This window comes from Peromyscus eremicus, chromosome 5 (genome assembly GCF_949786415.1).
Source record: "Peromyscus eremicus chromosome 5, PerEre_H2_v1, whole genome shotgun sequence".
Classification (NCBI taxonomy): Eukaryota; Metazoa; Chordata; class Mammalia; order Rodentia; family Cricetidae; genus Peromyscus; species Peromyscus eremicus.
The window spans coordinates 100,093,718-100,106,607 of record NC_081420.1 but is presented as its reverse complement, the minus strand read 5'-3'; the positions used below and the strand labels follow the sequence as shown (position 1 = coordinate 100,106,607).

The 12,890-nt window shown below is 41.8% G+C and overlaps 1 long non-coding RNA gene across 1 annotated transcript in view; it reads left to right on the top strand.

Moving 5' to 3' along the window:
* LOC131911735 (uncharacterized) overlaps nt 1-12,890 on the top strand; it is a 439,834-nt gene that overhangs the window by 17,282 nt on the left and 409,662 nt on the right. The window contains exon 2 of the long non-coding RNA XR_009379432.1: nt 4,234-4,301. This is a non-coding gene — a long non-coding RNA (uncharacterized LOC131911735). The remainder of the gene's footprint in view (nt 1-4,233; nt 4,302-12,890) is intronic.

Sequence of the window (12,890 nt, the reverse complement as noted above, 5' to 3'; positions counted from 1 at the left end):
ATTGAAATTTTTTAAACACCTGCTGAGGCATTTCCAGCTCAGAAGTCCAACAACTCCCCAATTAATTTGAAGTGTGTTTCTTACTTCAGGCAAACTACTTTGGGGTTATATGGTTTTAGTCTGGGGTCACAGAAAGCTTAATGCCTATCACAAAGTGTGCAAACAGAGCCTGGACTGGTCCCTGTGCATGTAAAAATCTCCTTTATGCTTCTTTTTTTTCTTATATTTTTTTAAAGACAGTGTTTCTCTATGTAACAGCCCTAGCTGTCTTGGAACTCACTCTGTAGACAAGGCTGGCCTTGAACTCACAGAGATCCACCTGCCTCTGCCTCCCAAGTGCTGGGATTAAAGGCATGCGCCACCACTGCCCGGCTCCTTTATGCTTCTTAAGCACCATGTGTCTCTGGTTGTGGATAAGCTTTGCAAAGGAATATGTGAAATTTAGCTAAGTTTCCTGGGGTGTTAATTTTCATAAAAACCATGGAAATCACTAGCAGGTTTCCTTTGCAAAGCTTATTTCTAGGCCTTCTAGGAGATGCTATGCTGTGAGCCACGCCCCTCTGACTCAGGTCTCCTTAACTCTTTGTCTAAGACAAGCAGCTTTTTAGATGCTGAGTAAGTTGGGGAGGAGATCCTTTTCTCACAGAGCAAAGGAGGCTTCTGAGCTGAGCCTGGCCTGCTTCAACTCTTGTTGGATTAGCTGATGTGCCTGGAGTGGTCTCTCAGACCGTGGTCGTGCAGCTCTGACTAGCTATAAAAGCAGCCCCTGGGGTCAGTCTGTGGGACCATGTGGCTACTTCTCTAGGGTGTTCTAAGTGGTAAGGGTATGTGGTCTCCTTCTGCTTGGAAGGGCTCTTTTTAGACGTTTTTTGGGGGAAGGTAGATTATTTCATACATTAGAGACCTCCTTTCATATATAAAGTACACCAGGAGCCTCGCTTGTGTTAGCTTATGTTAACTCATCAACCACCCAGACCTGTTGATTCCACTATTTAATGAGCCGGGGGTGGTGCCTGCTGTGCCAGGGCCACTCAGGAGACCGAGGCAGGGCCATCTTTGGTGTAGTCAGCCTGGACTTCATAGTGAGTCCCTGGGTCAGATCACAGTTGTTTTACTTCTAAAAGACAATGGGAGTTTTTCCACAAACCTGAGATAATCTTATTGTAACTTTAGCTGATGACATATTAAGTTCCCCTTTGCCACATAACCTAAACTATTATAAAGAATAGGTGTTGGATGTCTGTCACAATCCAACATATAATTGATCCTCTTTACTTTGACCTCTAGGATACCCAGAGGCATCAAGGAACTGGACCATCTTCCGTCTTATTGTCCTGACAGTTTTCTTTTGTCCCTGTATGCTAATTCATGTTGTCATATGTGCCCAAATACATGTAAGCCATACTGAAAGTTAATAATCACTACTGTTAGTGAACTTCCAAGGTGTGGATCAGTAAATTACAGCCCACGAGCTAATCCTGACTTCCTTCCTGCTTTTGTAGATAAAGGTCTATTGGAACAAAGCCTCTGCTTTACCACCAAGAAGACAGGGTTGAGTTGGGGTTGTAAGTAGCTCTGGTTCTAGCCATGCTGAGGGTTAGCACATGCCACTGTTTCCTCTTTCTATGTCTTCTACGTTGGTGGCTCCCTTATCATTCTTGGAAAATGTTGCATAGATACCTCGTTGGTTTCTTGCAGATTCTGATTTGATTTAGGGATTGTAAGATTACTCGGGGACTTGGTGACAGTGTGGACTTGTCAAATCACGTTGTGTCTGCGTAGCCAGATGATCCTCTTGAGGCATGAGAGTCCAAAGAGACTGTTTATTAGGGTGTCGCTCTAAACCCTGATGCTCCAGTCTGCCTGATCTTAATCTCTGGAGGTCTGAGAGGAAAGTGAGTGGACTTTGGACTAGTTTAGCATTCTATAAGCGGCACGATGGTGCAGTACTCACTCCACAATTCACGTTGAGGGTGGTTTCAAAATACAGCGGCATTACTTGAATGAACAGCATTTGTTTACTAGACAAAAATATAATGAAAGACAGCTGTGTGTGCATGCATGCCAGGAGTCTCTGGTGTGTATAGTCTATCTCTGAAAAAATAATCTTACAGTTGTCATTTACTTTTTCTTAAAGCAGTGTGCAATGGGTAGGTTTGCAGGCTGTATAAATAACGGCATTCCTTGTGATTATTTCAAAGGAAGTGGAGTTGAATTTTCTTCTAAGCAACTACCATGTTTTACATAATCATTCTTCAAAGCACCATTCCTGGGGCCTTATGCATAAAAGTACCTTGAGTTTGAAGTGTGGTTTGTACACACAGGGAGGATTGGATATTGAGTTTGGGGACGAGGATCGGTTACCTGTCTAAGGTACTTCTATCTTAGAGAACCTACATTGGGCAATACTAGGCTCAGCTCAGAGAGAGAGGGGTTTAATCTTGTAAGTGGCTTAGCAACACCTACTGCAGCCATCAAGACTTGAGACTGTTCTGAATTAAGTTCTATCATCGATTTCTGGCTCTTTCTTCCTGGTTTTGGTCATTCTCACCCCCTTTAACCTCCAACTTTCTCTATTTCTGGTAGCTGCAATGTTAGTGAAACAGTTAAGGCTCATGCTTGACTTTTATAATTGACTCTGTGCATTTCTTCACACTGTGGCTTGAGATAGTCCTTCTTAAGTCTGTCTTGCAGTGTCGCATCCGCCTCAACCAGAAAGGAAGACCCAACGCCAGGCTCTTCTCCAAGCAGTTTATTCAGGAACCTTGGACAATCATCTGACCCTGGGGAAAGCCATCTTCTGACTCTCTCTCAATCTCTCTCTCTCTCTCTCTCTCTCTCTCTCTCTCTCTCTCTCTCAGACACACACACACACACACACACACACACACACACTCACTCACTCACTCACTCACTCACTCACTCACTCACTCACTCACTCACTCACTCCTCCTGGGGAAAGCCAGCCCACGCCCTTTATAGCCACTGGGCAATAAACCCCGTGGTGCCACGTGGACAATGCCGATAGGGTCAGACATACGCAAGCAAGCCAGATTAGGTCCAGGTGCGCAGAAGCAAGCCAGATCCTAGCCTTAGCCAAATAAGGAGCACCTGCCATTGGGGAGGCAGAAGCCGGATGCCGGTGCCATCCTTGCGGCGCGGCCGTGCACGGCTCTCTACATTGCAGAGCAGAGGGCGACCAGATCGGTAACTGTTTACCACACTCCTCCAGAGCAGCTCCCCTCTGCGGCCACAGCTGTCCCTCCAATCCCTTCATTTCTATAGCTATTATCCTCTGGGGATCAGAATAGCAAGTGCTTCTAGAAACCACCCTTTGGGTGTCTTGACTTTCACTTCTGCACTTAAAAATAAATCATAAATAAGTAGGTTATTCTCCCCCTTGACTAAATGAGTGATTCTTACACTGGGCAGCATTACTGAATTTTTTTTTTCTAAATAATTTGGGTCTGCGCTCTTCCTGTTAGCTTCTGGACTTTGGATTTCCTCTTTGGCACTCACTCCATGCATCAGTTTTCTCTTACCTGAGAGCCGTCTGATACTGCCACCCCAGTGCTGTTGAGGAAGGAAGGACAGCTTCAGCTGCTAAGGCATTATCTCTGTGTCACCATTAAGTACACATGTTAGGTATGTCTGTGACTCACACCTGGGCCCTTTTTCCAAAATATAGCCTAAGGTTTGGCTTTCTATCCTACGTGTGTGTGTGTGTGTGTGTGTGTGTGTGTGTGTGTGGCTATTTTCACCATGGACTCCTGCCAGAGCTTTATCCTTAAGTTAGAATTTTGTTTTCTATTATGGGTGAAGAAAATTCCTTTTATTTTCTTCCTACATGGAAACCAGTAAGAAAAATTACAAATTCCCTCCCATCTTTTCTCAGATTGTATTGGCAATGAATCAAAATGTATCCACGGATGGAAACTTATTGTTTAATGAAAGTATGCATCTCCTACCGTCTTCCTTCTCCTCCTTGGGAAGGGAGGGCATAGGCTTTCTCTGCAACTGGAAGGCATGCTTTCCCTCTTAGCTGAAGTGCCTTCTGTGTTCATTACAACCATCCCACCCATGGCTTTGAAGATTTTTGACAATGTTCTACAACCCCAGATAGGCCTCATCTTTAGCCAAGCATATATGCTTTCAACTTCCACAAATGACTTTGATTCCTATTTTCTAGATCTTTTCCTGAAACCAAACTTTTTTTTTTTTTCATATTTGCAGGCTTCTGGAATTTTTTGAACTCTTCTGAGACCAAAAGAGAAATAGATCAAAGAAGACCTCTGACCTTGGTATGTAGACACATCCCAGTTGGGGTGTCCCAGAAATGATCAGGGCACCTCCTCTGAGTGCTTTGTTTTATCCAAAGTTCAAGATTGCTTGAAGCTAGGAGCATGTGTTCCTGTCAGATTTCTTAGACATAATGATTTGGAATACATGTGACATAAAAATGAGCAACTTGAACTTGAATGGATTTGCTTTAAAAACACCTAGATCTCTCTTGCTCCAATACTCTGCCATGAACTTGACTTCAGCCATCAGGCATCTATTGCAGAGTAAGATACTGTACCTACTGGCTAGAGTTTGGTTCTGGATAAGTGAATCTGGTTGTTAAAGATTGTTGCCATATGAAAGTGGGAGCAAGGGGCAGTTTCTAAGGAAGGTGTTGACCTTCTAAGACACATGCTTGGATCATTTTGGTGTATACTTATGGCTGGTCTGGGTGAGTGTCTGTGGACGGTTTAAAGTTACATTCCTTGTTTAGATGTAATGTAAGTCTAGACACTCATGGTTCTAAACCTAGAATGAAGCACAATGATAAATTCCAAGGACAGTGGCTTGGGTGTCATTTGTTGGGATCATTTCTGTGTCTGTAGGTGGATAAGGGTATTGTAGGTCCACTCACCAGCAAATGGAGATGTGAGTTTTTCTCGGTGGGAAGCAGGGAGCTTTGTAATGTTAAGGTTTCTTGGAGGCAGAAGTTGGTTGACAGTTGCTTTTTCTGAGCCTCTTGACTATCCTAGAGGAAGAGAGTGTTCATAGAGCTGTGGACTCTGGAAGCATTTCACCATCCAGTGGCCTGAAATATACAAGACAGAATTTCGCAGTGTTTTGGTATAGACTTTCCATGTTGTCATTTGAAAATGACAACACTTAAGAAAGATCAGGGACTAGGGTCCGGTGGCAGATGCAGAAGATAATCATTTTGATGAAGTGTTGAGTAGCCCACAGGCTTGCTATCCGATGCCTTGATAGCATATTTTAGAAAGTAGAGCTGGTTCCCATTCACGAAAACATTCCCCTTTGGTGAGATTGTCTCACGCCTTTGATCATTTTGTTTTCATCTAGTCTAAATAGCTTTGGAAAGCAAGTGTGGCTACAGGCACAAGGCATGCCTGGATGGTGGATGTGGAAGAGTCCCATGCTTGACCTCAGATAGTTGGTCTCTGTTTATTGTCACCTGCTACTTTTCATCCTGGTGGGCAGAGCAGCCTTGGTTCAGACAGTGTGAACCTTTTACATAGTGAACCTCCCAAACACTTGGATTTTGTAGCAGGGAGAATTCTGGGTGTTTCTCTTTGTGTGTGCTAATGGTATGGACTGATCTTGCAGAATCATTGCAGCAAGCTGTAAATGATGTATGAAATGAAAAATTCCTGCCCAGTGCACAGAGCGAATAGATACAGTTCTGTGCAATCACCACAGTGCTGAGCTATTCATTTTAATATTTCCTTCAGACATACAATCATTTTTTGGTGAGTCACATTCATGTGCTTGCCATTGGCACACTACTCAGATTTCCTTTATATATGCTTCCAATGAATTTCAGTGCTGTACACGCATATGTGAATGAATATATACTGCACGGCAGAGGAATCAGCCTCTCAAAAATATTTTTAATAAAGACAACATCAGCATTTTCATTTTTGAAAAATGTTGAAAATAATGAAGAATACAAATAGCAAAAGTAGAGATGATTTAATTCCATGCTGGGAAAATGCCCTTGTTAACATTTGGTATCTGTCCTTGAGCGCATTTCTCCTTCTGTTATTAGATAATAGTAATCTTTGTCTTCTTCTTCTTCTTCTTCTTCTTCTTCTTCTTCTTCTTCTTCTTCTTCTTCCCCCTCCTCCTCCCCCTCCTCCTCCCCCTCCTCCTCCCCCTCCTCCTCCTAATCCTATAAATTTACTTTCTAAATTTTTTATTCTTAATTATGGATAGGGTTTGATTTCTTCCCTTAGTTTTCTCCGCTGTAAACTTGAATCATATATTGTCCATATGTGAACATAGCACACAGTTTTCCTGGTTTTCATCATTGGCTAGTATATGTTTATTTTTTCCTAATTCTGCTACTGGAAATATTTTGTCTCAGTATTGTCATGCTCATGTGCTGATAGTAATTTTGCTGTTTATTCCTGTTATGCCCAACGTGTCTGAGTTTTCTTTTTCAATATTTCCTGACAATTGTATTTGTTTTTCCATGTTGGATTTGGATGATGACTGAGTTGTATCTGTAAATTATGGGATTGGAATTGTTGTCTTTGTGGTATGAAGTCATTCCATTAGAGAACAAGTGTGCATTTCTATTTATAGTGTGTGAATTCATTCCAACATGAATTCATCTTTGCATCCTGGACTAAACCTCCCTAAGACATGAGCTTATTTTACTTAGGGCTTCTGAACATTATCTTTATGCTTGTGTAATTGTATTTTTATTATTAATTTTCTGGTCAAGAATAACAGTGGCCTCATATTATTGACTAATAAAGATTGTTTCATCTCTTCCCAGCTCTGGAGCAGATCACATAGCATGGAGTGACCACTCCTCTTCTTTAGATGGGAGAGAATTAGTGTGTGAACTGTCTCACTGAGGGGCAGTGAGATATTTGAACCCTCTAATTTTCTTTCAAGATTTCAATATGTTCCTCATGTCTTTTTAACTCTGTTTGAGTTAATTTTAGTAAATTTATAGTCTTCTTTTGAAATACCAGTTCATCTGGAGTTTACATTTGTGAACACTGTCCCCACCACATGTGAGTTTACAACGAGATTCTGTGCAGCTCATGTTTATTCACTTCATGGGTCGTCTTTTCCTTGATCGTGAATGTCGTGGATCGTTAAGAAGAATCAGCCCTTGAGATTTCTTACTTTTAGCTTAGGTTTTATATTTCCTTGCTGGTTTCTGAAGTTGTGTGTTTAATTCATTTACATTTTATTTCTGTTTACTAATGAAAATATGTAAAGCTATAAATTTTCACATGGTTTCCACTTCACTTGGTGCCATACAATTTTCTGTGCGTTGTGTTCTCAGTTTTACATTGTGTAACATGAACCTGAGGTGGTGTTTTTTTTTTTTAATCTTTCATAATCCCAAATTATTTTCTAAGAGTCATCTTAAATTTTAAAAGATGAAATTTGAATGTTCTATTTGTGTTATTATTACTTTTACTTAATCACTTTAGACATACATGACTTTAAGTTTAATTTTATTGACATTATCCTTTGAGGGGATAGAATAGGGAAGGAGTCCATGGCCATTGGAAAGAAAGGTTGCTTGCTATGAAGAGGGGAATGTATTCATTCCTTTATCATGCTCCTTTGGGTCATGCTTCCTGATTTACCTCTGGCTCCTTGATCAACTGTGAGGGAGTTAAAATCTTTTATGAATTCGTTGTTACCGTTCTTTAACTCTGATTTATAAGGACGTGTGCCTTCTCTCAATGAGCAGTGTGCTTTTGTGATTAATTGTTCTCCTTCCAGAAGAGGTCCTTCTTTCAGAGTTAACATGTTTGCTCTTCAGGCTAGTCTTAGCTGGCTAGTAGGATCTTCTGGAAGACTTATATGTGACGTGTGTGTGTGTGTGTGTGTGTGTGTGTGTGTGTGTGTGTGTGTACATGGATGTGTATGTATGGGAGTGGGGTGTGTGAGTGCATGTGCACGAGAATGTGTTTGTGGTTTGTGTGTGTGCATGCACATGTGTATGTGGGATGTGTGTACGCATGTATATGTGTGCGTGTGTGTGCACTTGTCTGATTTCTATGACAGCAGTTAGCTTCCAAATCAACTGGGGACATTTTTTTTCTGATGCTTTTATGTATGTGCCTGATAGCAGAATCACACTTAAATCATCAAGAGAGGCCAACCCCAGTACACAAGCACTTTTCAAGCCTGATTCAACGTTTTGCTAAGATTCTGTGGGCCAGAGTGTCACATGAATGACCATCCCAGATTTAAGAGGCAGAGAGATAGATTCTGGACTTTAAATGGAGAAGTTGCCTCTAACCGTGTCCTCTCAGCCGACAGCCACCTGCCCTTTTGGGATCTGACTTTGGAAGATGGATCTATCTATCTTTCACTTCCTATTTTTCAAGGAGCTTCACTAACCCCTGTAGTCTTAGTCTCTGGTCTATGAAAGGCCATGAAAACTCCAGTTCCCAGCATGCACTTTTGTCCTCTCTTCTGCCCAGGGTTCAGTTCATCACTTTAATTTTGAGGTGATTTCCTTGGGAGACAATACGGTCTCTTTCTTCCCTTTTCTCTGTAGGCACTGTTTCTGAGCAGATGTCTAGTAGGTTAGTAGAGAGAGTTCTGTGGTAAAGATTCCAGCTTCGCTAGAGATAGCCCTTAGTTGCTCTAGAGACAGCTGTTAGGCTGCTTATCTCCTGGATTGACAAGCCAGGAGTCTCCCTCATAGTGGTGGTTGTAGAAGATTTAAACAGAGGAGTACAAGGCCCTTCCCTATTTTCTCTGTCCTCATGGTTGTATGACTTCTTTACAATTTTTTAAAAAATCAGGAATACTGTATATATACAGAATGAAATATTTGCTGGGGATGCCAGTTATGGGATATAATAATGAAACAAGTGCCACAAACCTACTAACTTGGTTGAACAATAGGATAACAAGTCCATGGCACATGCCCTGTGTATCTCCTAGGTCCAGCCTCTCCATCATTTTCTCTCTAGGAGAAGGTCAGTATTCAGAATCTTGTCCTGTGGGACCTTTGCATTTCAAAATACTATTTAATTTTTTAGGTATGTTTAATTAAGCAGTATGTTGTTCAGATATTTTCAACTTCAACTATTACAGAACTATGTCATAGTGAGTGTAGGTTGATAAATATGACACAATGAACTTGCACTCAACATTGCTTCTAAGATCCACCTATACAGTCACATTTGCATACGTTCTTGTCCTTTCCATTGCTGTACAGCAGGCTTGTGTATGAAACATTGCGTTTTTAAAATCTATTTATTAAATTGAAGCTAATTTTTTTTTATCTTATAACCATTGTTTTTTGAGATAGGTTCTCATATCATATAGTCCAGGCTGACCTCAAACTTACTGAGGGTGACTTTGAACTTCTGATTCACCCACTTCTACAGGCTTGCACCATCAGGCCCAGCTTCTATAGAACTGGGGATGATAAAAGCTATGACTTTATGTATGCTGAGCTCTCCCATTTGAGCTATATTTCCACCCCCTCTCCACAATGGTGCTTTGAATATTTTTGAATGTTCCTTCCAGTATTCATGCATAAGAGAGAGTTTTTCCAGCCTGTATAGACACTTCATCTTCATCAAAATGCGAAGTATAAAAGGCGATGTGACCTTATATTCCTTGCTGGGTCCTAGATATGGAGTGTTGATCAGATATATCATGTGCCCTCTTGCCGTTTTGATTCTATCTCATCCCATGTTTTCTTATTTACTATTCATCCTCTTGATTACTTGCATTAAGTATCACTTTGGACAAGGCTTTTCAACATAGCCCAGGTTGGTCTGAAACTCCCAATCTCGCCTCCAGCTTCCGGGCACTGGGCTAACAATGATGCTCTGTCCCGTTTGGCTCATGATATTGATTTTTCTATTTTACTGTTTCTTGTTCTTACCTCTTATTTGACATGATTTCTGTGTTTGTAAGGGTAGGTATAATTTGGCCAACCGAAGCACATACAGATGCTTAAATATTTGCCAGACATGAAGCATTCTTGAGAGTATTCATGGGAGTACAGGAAACGCTGTTTCAATGTGTGTTTTAAAACTGGCTCATCCTGTTCACTACCCTGAAGTTCAGAAATGTCAACACAGAACTCTTAAAGCTTAAGGTCATTTTATTTCATTTGAGGGTGACTGATGATATTTGAGGTCTTCTGTTTGTCTCACAAGCTCATTACATTTCTCTTGTTCTCAGAATGTTCTAGTCCCTTCTCATTCCTTGGTTCTTGTTGAATTCTGTCTGCAAGACAGAAATAAGCTTCCAAGGAATGTCAGAGTAGAAAATACATGCTGGGTAGTGTTTTCCTAATTGATCTGATGGGCTACCTCAATCTTTCCTTCATGCATGACTCCATCTTTAAGCTAGCATTGATTTTTATTTGCATCTGTAATCTATGTTGCTTTCATGTAATTTTATCTCCTCAATTCTACCCTTCATTTTTAGGTCCTATCGGTCTCCTTCTGTTGGTATTTCTATCTTTGTCAAATATGGACAGATGACACTGTAAAATGTGCCATTTGACTGGAGAATGGTATGGCTGCCCTTCCTTTCCATATGTATGTAATGAGAGCGACATGTGTAGGTTAATGTATATATTTATAGAGGGAACTATTACAGCTATTTTATGATATTTAAAACTAAATGCCACAGTTGTATTTTTTTCCCTAAGTAAGTCAAAACTTCCCTTAAAGAAAAGCCGAGCAAAGTAGTAATTTGGAACTAGTTGGCTTAACTTAAAAAGCTCCCCGGTGACACCAGAGCATGCTTCATGCTATTGCTTTCTTAGACTTGCTCATTAAAATATTGACTACTCGTTTTCCTCAGTAAATGCTAATCCCAGCTCCCATGTACATGTGTTTACGTTTCACCACAGGCAGCCTGCCAGGCTAGAAAGAAACCCAATTTATTAATTTCACCATTTCCTTTTCAGCAAAGAAAAGATACATTAAATTAAAGGTTTGCTAAAAATAACAAGAAACGGTTCCTGTCCGTGCCAGGCATGTATGGCTGTCTCTCAGGCTGAGGTGGTGATGGTTCCAGTATCAAGATCTGCATGTGTCCGCTCATCCATGCTCCCACCTTCTCTGTGTGGAGTTCTGTCTTCTAAAAGATCTCCCCAGTAGGCCCTGATGTTGGCTTTTCTTTTGCTCCTTCTTCCCGGGGTACTTTCGCTGGCGCCTGCTGATGTCTATCTGAGGAGGCAGAATCCTTTCTGTTATTGTTGTTAAAACATGAACAAGTGCGGTTAATCCTCACTAAGCTCATGCCACCGTGATGGAGCACTCTCCCCAGAAATCTTGGAAATTTTGGGGGTGCGAGAGTGTTCCCATTTGGTTTATGGTTCATAAATGGATCGGCGTTATTAAAATCTAGAGAGGTCTTTGTTCACTGAGTCATTTGGAGGGCCACCCATTTGGAGGGCCACCCATTTGGAGGGCCACCCATCATGTGCTTCCTTATATGGTTTGAACTGGATCATCCTCCCGGGTCCCAGAGCTGTTTCTCAAATAACCCTTCTGTAGAAAGCAGCTAATTACGCAGCTGAACACCTTGCCCTTTTAGGAGCTGTGGAGTAAGTATGCACATTGCATTATCTAAACTTGCAAAGTCAAGGGAATTTTCAACAAAAGCCAACCATCATTAACCTTATCAGTATCCCTTGCCAGGGTGGATGGTGCTCTTTACTTTGTGGAATATTTAATTTATAAACTGGATTGACTGGCAGAGGCTTACTGTGAGACCCATCATCCATAAGGACAAAGGAGTCATTTGCAAATGTAACTGTCTACTTTGGCGCTGGGTACAGTGAAATCTGTGCCCTAAAAGTGGGTTTGTGTGTTGTCTTAGTTTTTTTCTATTTTATCCCCCTAATGCCTTGGGCTTCCCCACTGTGTCTCTTGCTAAGAGCAAATGGCCTTCACTTTAGCAGGGCAGAAGAGCAGGTCTTATTGATAACCTTCATGACCTGTTTCTGCTTTGCGGGAATATTAAGAAAACAAGGTTTTCCCAGTAGTTCATTGGTGGTCTTTGTTCTATTTGTCTTAAGTGGCCTTAAGATTTGAAATCTTCAGCACCAAGTCCATATGACTGTTAAGGTTCAGAACCCAGGCAGGGGAGATGGCTCAGTTAACAGACTGCTTGCTTTGCAAGCATTAGGACCTGAGTTTGATGCCCTAGAAATCGTAGGAAAAAATTAAAATACCCTGTCATATGTCTGTGATCCCAGTGCTGGGAGGGGAGGTTCCAGGAGGATCCCTGGGACTCACTGGCCAGTCCCCCATCACACACACACACACACACACACACACACACACACACACAGAGAGAGAGAGAGAGAGAGAGGGGGGGGGAGAGAGAGAGGGAGAGAGAGAGAGAGGGAGAGAGAGAGAGGGAGAGAGAAGAGAGAGAAGAGAGGGAGAGAGGGAGAGGGAGAGAGGGAGAGGGAGAGAGGGAGAGAGAGGAAGAGAGAGAGAGGAAGAGAGAGAGAGGGGGAGACGGAGAGGGAGACGGAGAGGGAGACGGAGACAAAGGAGAGGATATGTTAGAAACCCCTTCCCCTCCAGAGCCCTTGAATTATTTCTGCTTTGTTTTTATTTATGTATGTGCTTATATATCTTTGCATGCGTGCTATGCATGTGCATCTGCCCACAGAGGTCGGAGAGGGTGTCATATCCCCTGGAGTTAGAGTTACACACAGTTGTGAGTTGCCCAGTATGGATGCTGAGAACCAAATGTGGGTCCCCTGGAAGACTGGCTAGTGCTTTTGAATGACTGAGCCATCTCTCCAATCCTGTTTGAGGGAGTTTTATTCCATCTTATCTCGCTCCCTTTGAATGAAGCTGCTCCTTGTATTTGTATTTGGGGTGGGTGTGTTATCCTGT